Source organism: Vicugna pacos, chromosome 9, assembly GCF_048564905.1.
Source record: "Vicugna pacos chromosome 9, VicPac4, whole genome shotgun sequence".
NCBI classification, from domain to species: Eukaryota; Metazoa; Chordata; class Mammalia; order Artiodactyla; family Camelidae; genus Vicugna; species Vicugna pacos.
Window position 1 is genome coordinate 16,931,632 of NC_132995.1, and position 13,340 is coordinate 16,944,971.

General features: G+C 51.9%; 1 non-coding gene across 1 annotated transcript; it reads right to left on the reverse strand.

The window, feature by feature from the left end:
* Nucleotides 1-12,824: 12,824 nt before the first annotated feature.
* On the reverse strand, nucleotides 12,825-12,897 carry TRNAA-GGC (transfer RNA alanine (anticodon GGC)). Its single transcript has one exon. It is a non-coding gene; the product is annotated as a tRNA-Ala (tRNA).
* Nucleotides 12,898-13,340: the final 443 nt, after the last annotated feature.

Consider the following 13,340-nt stretch of genomic DNA (forward strand, 5'->3'; position numbering starts at 1 on the left):
GGAATAGACTTACCATATGACCCAGGAATCCCACTCCTGGGCATATATCCAGAAGGAACCCTAGTTCAAAAAGACACCTGCACCCCAATATTCATAGCAGCACTCTTTACAATAGCCAAGACATGGAAACAGCCTAAATGTCCGTTGACAGATGACTGGATAAAGAAGATGTGGTATAGTCATACAATGGAATACTATTCAGCCATAAAAATGACAACATAACACCATTTGTAGCAACATGAATGTCCCTGGAGAATGTCATTCTAAGTGAAGCCAGAAAGAGAAAGAAAAATACCATATAAGATCATTCATATGTGAAATCTAAAAAAGAAAGAAAGAAAGAAAAAAAAGACAAAGGAACACAAATACAAAACAAAAACAGACTCATAGACATAGAATACAAACTTGTGGTTGCCAAGGGGAAAGGGGGTGGGAAGGGACAGACTGGAAGTTCGAAATTTGTAGATACTGACAGGTATATATAGAATAGATAAACAAGATTATACTATATAACACAGGGAAATATATACAAGATCTTGTGGTAGCTCATGGTGAAAAAGTATACAACAATGAATATGTGTATGTTCACATATAACTGAAAAATTGTGGTCTACACTGGAAATTGACACAACATTGTAAACTGACTATAACTCAGTAAAATAAAATTTAAAAAAGAACTGGAATTGCAGTGAGAACACTGATAAACCTGGAGAGAACCAGGATCTTCACAAGTGAGACTTCCCACCCCAGAAAGAATCATTTCTCTCTAGTCAGGCATATCTTTTTGTCCTTTTAGTGTTTTAGAGTTTTCTTCATCTGGCTCTTGCATGTTTCATGTTAAGTTTATATCATTTGTAGCTTTACTGCTGTTGTGAATGAGGCTCCTTTTTTTTTCATTTCAGTGGCCAAGAGGAAGCTGTGGATTTTTCTCGGTGTATCCTCCGTCAGCCCGCCTTTCCAAGCTCTCTCAGAGGCTCTAATTGTTGTGCTGTTAATGTTCTTGGATTTTCTAGGTAAACATAGATTGTCTGCCAAGAATGAAAACATTCTCTTCCTTTCTAATCTTTGGTTTCCTTTTTCTTCATTTCCAGTCTTACCGTGGTGGCCAAGAACTTTTGTTTAAAACTCACGGATAGAGGGGTCACCTCCAGCTTTTCCGTGAAGCCCCAGAGATGAAACCCTAAGGGCTCATGGTCCTGTGCACACCTGCTGGCCTTCCCAGAGAGGTGGCGCTTTGGTCCTCAGTAAGCCCATGCTTCCAAATGCCTTCCCTTTCCCCGGACTCTCTCTTTCTTCTCAGGGGCCTCCAGGGCCAGGCTGGGGATGGAGGTGGCCAGTTCCGCTTGCTCTGAGGGCTCCTTGTGCTGGGGGCTCCAAGGGACATTTTCCTTGCTGGTCCCCATGTACTTCCTCTTGAGTGCTCCTGGGCCTTCGGGTGCCGCAGTGCTGACCACAGGGATGAACCCCTTTCCTGACCTATGATCCATCTGGGTGATCCCTAACGAAGGGTGGCAGGCCCAGCCTGGGGTGGGGTTGGTCTCTGTGATCCTTGGAGTCCTGGAACGTAGAACTGCGGTCCCACCTCTCAGCTGTGCCGTCTGATCCTCCACCCAGCATGTGTTAATGGGCACCCACTACTGGCCACATCCAGCACAGCAACTGCGGGTCCAGGAAGACCAGATGAGGATGAGGGAGCATGCACTCACAGTGCAGCGAGATTGGCCTGGGTCCATGGTTTAGACATGCAGCAGCTGCAGGTGAGGTGGCTGTTGGGCTTGAAGGTGAGAGCAGCCCCTCCTGCTTGGCTCTGTGACGGGGGAAGCACTGTGGGGACAGGTCGGGGTCACCTGGTGGAAAGATGGGAAGAGCATGACAGATGGGGGAACAGCAGCCCAGAGGTGTGAGAGGAGTACTGACCGCCCACGTCCCAGGATTCCAGGTTGGATGGGAGAGGACTCGATGCTGCAGGCAGATGGGGGAATGGCAGAGAGGCCCAAAGTAATGAGCTGAGATCTGGAGGGTCTCAGGCTGAGGGTGAGGGGCTCAGGTGCGCACATAAGAAAGATCACGACCTGGGAGAAGGGGAGCTGAGAACATTCTTTGGGATTGTCCACCACCTATAAATTTATGGTATTTGGATTGGTTAGAAATATGGTTCCTCCTCACTAAGGGAGGGGAGAAAATGACCACCCATCCCTGCTGTGGCTTTGGCTATGCCAGGAGTCAGGGGAGGATATACTCCAAGGGCAGTTGTCTGCTCTGATAAACCTTCATCATGGACTTGCATCACATACTGGTGACATTAAAAGGAAGAGCGCACAATTTTCAATTTGGGGAAAAAAATGTTAAGGTGGCCTGGATTGCAGTGGTAGCAGCATGCACATTTTAGCAGCTTCTGGTGGGATGTCTCCCTGCTCTCAGAGCCCTGCTCTTTCTCTGGGAAGCCCCCAGGACTCAGCCAGCTGGGCCCCGGCAGCCACGCCCGGGACTTAGGCCTGGCCAAGCGGATCTCCTCTCTCTCGGGAACCAGAGGTGGTGAAACTGAGTGGCCCGCTTATGGCCAGCCCCCAGGAGAGGAGGAGCCGGGAACTCCAGCCTGCAGGGCTTCAGGCCACTCTGATTTTGCTCAGCCCTCTCTGGTCCAGAGACCCACCTTCCCGGTGTTTGTCAGTGTGGGGCTACCCAGCACCCATTCCCTCTTCTCAGGATCCTGATTCCCCCATGGGACTCACTCCTCCTGTGTTCTCAGCCTGCATGCTGTGGGTAGAGCTGTGCTATGTGGGGCCAGCTTGTGACCCAGGCCTCAAGCCCATCAGAATGCTGCTCTCCTGTGCCACGGTGATGGGCCCTGGGGTGTGGATGTGACTCTGGCCGCATGGCTGGGCCCCATTAGAACTAACTCCAGGGTTTTTGTCTGAGACACTGGCATGTGGTGCCCACCATGTCCTAATAGACCTGCACCTGGACCAGTGTGAGCAACTACCTTGCCCCTACGTGGAACCCACGAATGTCAGCAACAGAGTCAGCTGGAGCCCAGAGTCCAAAGTCCAGAGATAGTGGCTGAATCTAACCCCGCCATTCTGCCCTGGACTGACTGAGTCCGGAGTGGGCTGGGTGTGCCACCCCTGGCCACCCCAAGAGACCTCCCCAGGTCCAACGTCTTTCCAGCAAACCTTCTCCCAGTCTTCTGGCTTAAGTTAGCTCAAAGCAATTTCTGCTACTGGGCAGAGGAGGCAGCCCCAGAGGGCTGCTCTGTTCAAGTGGACAAGAAGGAGGAGACCCAGATCCAGGAAAGCCCAGGGTTTTGACCAGAGCAGGGAGAGATAAACCCAGCATTGTCCTTCGAGGATCCGGACAGCAGTCGGGAGCTCCTGAGGCAGATCCAGGGATGCGCCTCAAGACTGCCTGGGGTGCAGGATGCCTGGGGGCAAAGTGACTTGCACTGGGCCTTGGTGGCATTTGGATGGGGGAAGACATGCTGGTGTGGGACGCCCAGGGACCGAAGACCAGAGGCAAAACTAAGTGAGCCTGGGTCCTGAGACCTGGCAGGAGCAGAGGTGGGAGGAGACTGGCAAGCAGGCTGGGGAGTTTGGATTTGACACTCAGGAAATAGGACATCACCACGATGTGATTTACTCCAGGTGGGTGATCATTGATTTAGGACTCCTGACAGGTGCACTATTCTGAAAGTTGACAGAGAGAAACATTAAGTCCAGGAGTCCCCATGATGCGTGGAGCAATAGCATTTCTCTACACCCGGTCAATTCTACAGCCAAAGCACTTTTGTCCCCTGGAGGGAGTCAGGATGGATTTGAATTAACCAGGAAGTTCTTTGATTGCTATTTTCAAACTTCTCTCTGTTACCTGGCCTGACATAATAATTACCTGCCTGTGATTTATCTCAGGCAGATTATGAGCGATGATAGGGTTTGGGGTGATAATTGAGTGTGTCCAACACCTCGCCTCCTCCCTCGTCATTCAAGATGAAGCTGCCTTGGTTTTCCCTCTGGGCCACTGGTGTTCCCTGCCACCTTGATGAGAATGGGTTGCAGAACGAGGTGGGCATTTTGTAATGAGTCCTATACAGCTCACCCTCCTGCTCTGGCCAGCCTGATGGGGGTCTATCCAGCTCAGTCTTGGTCCAGCACCTTGTAAGTCATCCATCCCTTAGACCGAGACTCACAGCCCCAATACTAAGCCAGACCTCTGCTTGCAACTTCCCCGAATATTTACTGAGCTCCTACCGTGTGTCTGGCACTGTTCTGGGGACAGATCGGTGAACCGAACAGAAAGAGCTCTGCATTGTGGGAGTGCGGAGAGCGTGAGGGGCAGGGCACCCAAGGCACATCATCCAATCAACGGGAAAGGAACTTCAGAGACAGACGTGTGCTATGGAGGAAGTGCGACAGGGCTCAGGAGGGCCCCTCTGAAAGGGGCCTTGGGAGTGGAAGCCCAAGGAACGAGCCATGGAATAGGCCGGAAGGAACAGGCTAAGCAAAGGGCATGGCAAGGTGGGGAGGATGGGAAAGAGGCTGAGGGGTGGGGAATGAGGGGAAAGTGGAGAGTGTGAGCTTGCAGAGGTTGACAGTGTGGGGGAGACGGTCTTCTGCACCTGGGGGTGAGGTTGCTCCAAAAAGCAGCCCCCACACTCCCCAGAGGAAGCCCTCGGGGAAGGGGTTGCGGTGCAGCCAGTAGGAAGCCCTGGATGGAGCCCTGGAGGGTCTGCAAAAAAAAATCATCAGTGGCCCCTGGAGGCAGAGTGTCTCCGTAATTGTGGGGCCCATTGTTCAAAGAGCAGGGCAAAGCGTCTTCCTTTCTTCCACAGTCTCTCTGGCCACCTGTCATGGTGGTTTTTAATTTGCTATTTAATGCTGCTTTCCCTTGAGCACGGGGAACCTTGGAGGGTGAAGCAGATCCTCACGGGGTGCTCGGAGTACCCCTGCCTGCAACTCAGTGCTTAACCCGGCCTCCTGTTGCCTGTGCACAGGGAGTGGAGTGTGGAAAAGTCACGAGGCAGGGGTGGGGAGTAGGCTGCTGGGAACGCATCCTGGGATGTGGGAGGTGGGGGGAGGAGGGGACTCCAAGCCCCAGCACATGTTCCATTGTCCCTTTGAACTTCACTTACAAAACACAAGTTCAAAGATTAAAGTTATAAAGTGGCGGCCACAGAGATTAAACCCCAAGTACTGGCCCCACTCTGAGCACAGCGTCCCAGCTGCTGAGAGCCGGGCACTGCCAGGGCTTGGCCAGAGCAGGGTCTGGGCCAGGCTCCCCACGCTGGCCTGGCTCTGCCACAGCAGTGTGTGCCTCTGGGGGAGTCATCGCCCTCTCTGGGCCCCAGAGTCTGCATCTGTGGAATGGTCTCGTGGCTGCCATGGAGTGCCTCCTATCTCCCTTCAGAAATTGTCACTGAGCTGCAGGAAGCTGTCAAGCCACAGCCAGGTTCTTCCCAGGATCCCTTAGCTGGTGACTGAGGATGGCAGCGGTACGAGGACCTGTCTGGTTTTTTGGTCCTCTAGCAGGCAATTTTCGCTGGGGAGCTCCCCGTTAGGTTGGCTGAAAATTTGTTGCATCGCCATTGGGGTCTGAGGCTCTCCCTGCCCAACCGCTTGCTCCCTTGTTATTATATATCATATCATTTCATATATTACCCCCGAATGAACCTGTGCACCTCTCACTCCCTTCCCGCACCTGCTTCCTGGAGGACCCATCTGGCACAGATGACAAGATGCTGTCCTCATGGAGCTGCCAGGAAGAAGGTGAGAATGCCAGGCCAGGAAGCACGACTCCTGGGGCACATGCCTCCTAGAACAGAGCGGGCAGCACTGCCTGGAGTTGTGCCTCGCACCTGCCCAGACGTCTTGTGGGTCTCGGGCCACTCAAGCTGTGGTGGACTCTGCATCACAGCACTACCTTTCTCCTGTCTCAGAGACTAAACTGTCCCAACTCCAGGGACCCCATGAACAATGGCACATTTGTCCCCAGCAGCAACTGGCCCTGGCTTGAGGTCTTCTAAGCCTGCTTCACGGAGAGCCCAGCTCATGTGCAGCCTGGTGTGGTGATGGCTAATCTCAGAACCCAGTGTCCAGGAACTCCCAAGGGAAGATGTCCTCAGTGCTGTCCCAGCAGTGGCTGCAGGTCCCTATCCACATGGGAGACTTGCCTCCTCCCCCTCCCTGCTGAGGGAGCCCAGTGCCCCTAAGCCATGGCCCTGGCTGGCTGATAGGGGGTGGGGGACAATTGGATGAGAGCTCCTGGCTTGTTGGTACTGCTGGTCTGCTGTGCACAGGGCCATTGCCATAGGGTGGTGCTGCAGTGGGTGTATTTTATTTCTTAACAGGTCTCAGACCTGGACTCTGCCCTGGTTTTGCCACAAGCTTCCTATGGGTCCTTAAGAGAGACATCATTAGCTCAGTGTGGCCTCAGTGTATTTATCCATGAAATGGGCATAATGCCTTCTCTGCTCCCGGCTTCTCAGAGCTGTGAGTGAGGGCTGTGAAGGACCTGGGGGTCAAGCAGTTACTGGGCTGGGGCTGGACTGCTGGGTGGCTGGGCCTGGTGGCCACATGCCCCAAGTTTCCATCAACCCACAGGGGAGTGAGAGAAAAGAACAGAGAAGAGTCTATAACTTTCTGGCTCTGAGAACAGGATAGTTGGTGGTCATACCATTTATCAAGCTGGGGAAGTACAGGTTAGAGGGGGCAAAACCCAGTATTGGGACGCTCTCTGGACTGGGGCAGCCTCAGTTCCTGTCTGCTCAGTGTGCTTCCTTCTTGTCCTCCTCTGGTGACAGAGCCTGTCCTTTCCGGGCTTACTGACTCCCACCCTTTGCTTCAAGTGTGGGACCTGACCCAGACCTGGCCAATGAGAGGACCTCATTCCCTGGCTCAGTGATGGGCACGTGACCTGAGCCAGCCAACCAGAGGAGTCCTTTTGGGGACTTCAAAGGGTGAGACTTTCTCTTTTCCTGGGATCACAAGCTGATATGTGGAAGCGCTTTAGGAAACACTTGTGGCTGTCTTGGCTGCCAAAGGGAGTCAGCCTGTCTGAGAAAGAAACCAAGAACACGAGAAAGCAGAGCCAAAAGAGAATGGGTGGACACCTGATGATATCGTTTGGAACCCCTAGATCCCACTGTACCTGAAGCTGGACTTCTCAATTGTGCAAGTCAATAAATTGCTCTCTTTTCCTTCAACAGGTAATATTTGAGCAGTTAGTAAATGTCCAGTACTATGTCGGAAGCAACGTGAGTGCAAACAGACATGGCTGGCCTCTTTAGGAGCTTTTGGGCTGATCAAGAGAGTGTTTCCCTGAGCTGTAAATCTAATCAGAGTTTGTCAGTTGGATCTTTGAGAGGGTTGTGAACATCACAGCAGCGTCCACGGGAGCAGTCTTACGGAAAACGCAGAGGACATCGACACGTGTTCATGGCATGTACTGGTCCTCAGCAGAAACTGAGGGCACAGATGTAGTTTGGTAAAAACAGCTCTGTGTTAAAGCAGAGAATTGTAGTGCTGGTGTGTAACTTTCGAGGGCCTGGAGAATCTGTGAATGGTTGGCTTGTCTCCTGAGCAACCTCTTCTGAGTGATGATATTCCGATGAAGATAACATAACTACACTAACAAACATTTGGAAAACAGATGAATATCCTCTATAATTCCCCAATCCTAACATCACTGTTGTTAAAAGTATTATTTGGGGGAAATGATGGCAGAGTCTTTGATGTGGTTGATGATCCTGTGAAACACACTCATTATTCTGAGGCCCTGGTCAGGCCTCTGAGGCAAGGGTGAGGTAGGTGATAAAGAATGACTCTGAAGCCAGACCAACATGGTTGGAGCCCTGCCCTATTTGTTTAAGAACTGTGTGATCCTGAGCAAGTCACTTAGCCTCTCTGAGCCTCAGTTTCATCTGTAAAATGGAAATAATAATGGTACCTATTTCATCAGTACATTAGGAGACTGAAATGAGACGGAACTGGGAAATATTGGTCATCTCCTCACCCTCCTGCCTTGACCACTACCTGAGCACAGCCACACACCTCTGAACCTGGCTGAGCCCCATGTCCTGAGACCTCCATCAAGAGAACGTGGATGGTCCAACCCTGAGCTGCCAGTGGCGTATTAGAAGGAACTGTCACCTCCACGCAGAAAAGGCTGTACGTCTCATGTAGGGGTGGGCTGGACAGATGTGTGCTCTCTCTCTCTTGCTGTGCACACCTTAGGATGGGTCGGGTCAGTGTAAGTGTCTTGGAAATGAATCTCCTGTCTCCCCCCAGGTCCTCCCTAACCCATAGGCTCCTTTGGAGACAAGTCCCCTGATGTCCTGACTTGGACATCATCCCCCATTTGTGGCTTTATAGGAGGCCCAGCTGTGAAGGCTCACAGCCCCATCCTTGTTACTAGAGGAGCTGAACTCCCCGTGGCATCTGGCTGACTGCATTCTGCTCTGTGCCTGGTCACCATGTATCATCCTTCACTGCCTGCAGGGAACTCAACTGATGCTGGAAGAAACTATACACATCCAGCCACCATGGGAACACAACCATCTGGGAAGTTCTGGGGCTTCCCAAGCCCTGCCGCATGCCCAGTTCAGGCACATCCCACCCCCAGGCACACTGAGACACTCATTTCATACCTTCTATGCCGGGGTATGTGCGGGATGCCAGGCTCTCTGAGATGTGAACGGAGGGGCTGTAGCTCTCATGCACAGTCCCAGAGCCGGGGCTGCAGGAGGGGCTGGAGCACCATCTCTGCCTAGAGAGGTGACCTGCTTACCGGAGATCACAGAGCAAGTCAAGGGGCAGAGCTATGCCTTGAATCTAGGTCTCCTGACTCTGAGCTGAGTGCTCACCTTTGAGGAGGAGTTGACAGAGGCCAGGAGGATTTGTGGACCAGAACTTGGGGGGGTCTCAGTTTCTCTATCCCTTCCACACTCCTGAAACTTCCCTGACTGGCCCTCTCCCCCATGGATCTGCTTTATGATCCTGGGAATGCCCAGCAGAGTGCCAGAAAGAAGGATGTGTGCTCACTGAGTCCGGTGTAGTGAGTTGAGTGTTGGTCCCCCAAAGATAGGTCCACCTGGAATCTTGGCATATGACCTGATTTGGAATAAAGGTCTTTGTGAACCTTATTAAAGATCTCAAGATGAGATCATAAATCCAACGATGAGTGTCCTTATAACGGACAGAAAAGGAGAAGATGCAGAACCCAAGGGAGGGGGCCATGTGAAGGCGGAAGCAGAAATTGGAGTTACACCACTGCAAACCAAGGAACGCCAAGGGCTTCCAGCAGCTCCCAGAAGCCGGGAGAGAGGCTGGGAACGATCCCCCTCAGAACTTCCAGAAGGAACCAATCCTGCAGACAGCTTGATTTTGGACTTCTGGCCTCCAAGACCATGACATAATACATTTCTGTTGTTTTAAGCTACCCAATGTGTGGTAATTTGTTACAGTGGTCTGAGGAATTCAATACACCCCGGGGAGGGAACCCTGGGGCCAGGGGCCGGGCCAGCTATGTGTCACTTTCTCCCATGTGGGCCCAGGAGAGGTGGGAGGGAGCCTGCTCTCGCCCTGCCTGTCTTTCACTCAAGTGTAAGTTCTAGAGGATGTCAAAGAGCTGCAAAGCCAGACACCAGATAAAGGCAGCAAAGATAGATTTTATTGAGGAAACACTGCCGGAGGAGAAAGAGACTCGGGTGTAGAACTGAGCTCAGCTCCTGGTGTAGAGGCCACTGGGCATCTTAAAGGGAGAAAGAGGGAGGGGCAGGGGAATGGGCAGGGGCTGGGGCAGTCAGGGAAGTGAAAAACTGCAAAAAGCAGGCGGGGGTGGGTCAAGGCGATCAGGCCTCTGGGTCTGCTCACTGGAGCTTTGGGATGTAGGCTCCCACCCTCCCCTAGAGACTGGGAGACTGTCGACTGGAACAAACAGTGTATATTTTGGCAGCCCTGAGCTTTCCCAGGCTGGAACTTAAGGGGGGCCGGGGTATCCCAGAGATACGGCCTTGAGCTATGGCTCTCTTGGTGCGGGGAGTGGAGGAAATTGTTTGTGCTGAGAGGCTGTGGTCTTTAAGGCCAAGGTTGGGGCCAGTAGACAAGAGGGTTCAGAGGAGCCTGAATTCTGCCAAAGAGAGAGTCTTTGTCAAGAGATGGAAACACATGCGGGCCCCGCCCTCCCAGCAGGGAGTTCTAGTGGTGAAGGCAAATCTTCCAGCTGGGGCAGGGCCTTGGGAGAGTTTGGGGTGATGAGGAAAATGCAGGAGTGGGAGTTGGGGTGGGGTGGGGGCACACAGAGAAGGGACATCTAATGAGGCAGGAGGCAGGGCCCTCAGGGAAGGAGGGACAGTCCAAGCTGTACCTGAAAGTGGTGAGGGTAGAGGTGGCAGGGAGTGTGGCTGGGGGGGGGGGCTGCATATTTGATGTGCTAGGCCTGGGAGCAGAAGAGTCAGGGTGGAAGGAATGTAGAATTAGGGGAGGTGGGTGCGGGCAGTGAAAGATGGACCCAGGCTGACAACAGGGGGCAGGTGGAGTTGTCCCAACGTTTGGGGCCCTTTGCCCAGAGGTGGGATGCAGATACCACATTGCCAAATGCTCTCAGGGTGATTATAAGATGCAGCCCTGTTTGAGACCTGACTGCTCTAGCCTAAGGGTAATGTAACATCTCTGAAGGGCTATAGCTGGGAGGAACAAGATAGGATCTCTTTTATTTAAAGGATCCCTGGGCAGAAGCTGGCAGAGCCTCACTGAAGTTTCTAGCAATAACCCGGGGAGGGAAGAGGGAACCTGGCCTAGGGCAGTGGGCTTGGGAGAGAGGAAGAATTCCAGGGATACCTGGGGTAGGAGGGACTGGCAGCATTTGGAGACAGATGGGATGTACCTGTGAGGGCGAGGTGACACCAGATTTCTGTGGGGAGAGCTGGCTGCGTGGCCACTGAGATGAGGAATCACAATGGGAAGGGAGCATTCAGTAGTGACTGTCTTGCCTAGTGATACCTGAGTCGTGCTGTTGGGAGATACAGAAATAGGGCGAAGGGGAGACTCTCAGCTGGGGAGGAAGCTGCTCCGGTTGCCAGCAAGTGGGCAGCAGTTAGAGGATGGAGGGCCTGTGACAGAGCCCTGGGTGGCTCCATTTTTGGAGGGATGGACTGAGTCTCAGCAGTTGGAGGAAGACTTGCCAGAGAGGCAGGAGGAAGTTCAGAGAGGGAGGGCAGCTGGGAGACAAATCAAGGGAGAGTTTCAAGAAGGAGAGAGTCATCCTCAGTCACCTCCCGTAAGGTGCCAAGAGGCTGAGCAGGACGAGGGTGAAAGGCGTCTGATGGATTTGGAAGAACAAGGAGCCTAGGCTAGGCTTGGCTGGGCGGGCCCTCCTCCTATCCCCACCTCCCGGCCCCCAGGCTGAGGCTTGCCTCCTACTTGGAACCCCAGGCAGCCCAGGGGTCAGGGTAAAAGGCAGCTATGGGGGCACAGAGAGAGGTATCTCCAGCAGGATGTAAATGTTCAGCTGGCTTTAAAATGGAAACCTCAGGGGGAGGGTATAGCTCAAGTGGTAGAGCACATGCTTAGCATGCGTGAGGTCTTAGGTTCCATCCCCAGTGTCACCTCCATAAATAAATAAATAAATAAATAAACCTAAGTACTGCTCCCTCCACACTAAAATGTAGACCTCAGAATTTAGGTTTCTTCTCCTTTCCTGCCTCGGGAAGAGGGAATACAAATGTTTCCCTCTACTTCGTGTCCTGTCCAGGGCAGCCTGATTAATTATAGCAACCTTTCCTTCAAGTCTAGCACGCAGGCTGAAAAGTGCACACATCCTAAGGTGTGCGGCTCCATGTGTTTTCACAGACTGAATACACTAATGGAACCACTCCAGTGAATTCAACCCAACCTCACTGGTCCCAGAAGTCTCTCCTGTCCCCTCTTCTAGGCACTACTGATCTGACTTGTAACCGTTTAGATGAGTTTTTCCAGTGTTCTTTTTAACCTTTTCCCTTTTTTTGATTTTGTTTTTATTTTATTTTTTATAAACAGGCAATATATGCATTCGTGAGTCCTGATAAAAAGCAAAATTCTACCAAGTAAATCTGGAGCTCTAACTGGCTTTATTCAATGATACATGGATCGGACAGCATCCCATCCAGCAGACAGAAAGGAGCTTTGAGGAGCTGTACAGAATGGAAGACTATTACGGGCAGAAGGAGTCTGGCAAGAAGTCATTCTAGCAAAGAGTGGATTGTTTCAGGCAAGGTCAACTTCCTTTGGGGGAAGGGGGCGTCTATCAGCCAGATTACCTCACCTGTGCTGACCAAGTCATTCCCGGCTGACTGGTTAAAGGTCACCTTCCTGGGAGAGGCTGAAACAGCAGTTACGTTAGGTGTTGAGTCTTCGTTTGCTGACGCTGAGGCTGAGCACAGGTGACTCCATTTTGGCCTGTTATTTCTTTTTCTTTTTTTTTTTTTAACAGTTCAAAAACCAAAGTGATATAAAAGAGTGTGTCTGTTGAGAAGTCTGCCTTCCACCTGTCTTTTTTCCATTCCACCTACCTTATAAATCACATGTTGGTAAACTTTTCTGAAAAGGGCCAAATCATCAATATTTTAGGCTTGCAGGACCTGCAGTCTCTGTGGCAATTACTCAGGTCTGCAGCTGTCATGCAAAAACAGCCATAGACTCACATAGCACATGCTCTTCTGTGTTGAGTGTTTCTGAGATTCATCCTCTTTTTCTGAGGTTCACCCTCTTTGCAGCATGGATTCTATTGCATGGAAGCTTACCTTTTTGGGCAGGGGGAGCGTAAGTAATTAGGTTTATTTTTTAATTTATTTTTAGAGGAGGTACTGGGGATTTAACCCAGGACCTCATGCATGCCAAGCATATGCTCTACCACTGAGCTATACCCTCCCCCCGTGAGTCACTGCATAAGAACATCACTCTATCCCATCTGCCACTGATGGGCATTTGGGTAGTTCTAGTTTGCAGCTTTTCCAAACAGAGTAGCTACAAGCAGCCTTGCTCGTGTCTGCCGATGGACAGATGCTCACATTTCTGCTGGGTGCTCGCTCACCCGGGAGTAGGGTTATTGGGTCAGAGGTGAGCACTATTTTAAGGCTGCAAATGAATGCTTTCTTTTCCAGGTTTTGTGAGTTGTCTAGGCTGAATGTGAAGATGGAGATAGAATTTGGGGTGAGTGGTGGAGGGACAAGAGGAGGAGGGAGCAGAGCCCTTCGGCCACCGTCAGGAGGCCGGAGCAGAGTGGAGGGGTGGGGACCCAGTGGGGAAACTACTGTGAAGTTGGTCGGGAGAGAGAAGATCCTGCCCATGGACCACCGCTGCTTCCCTCTTATG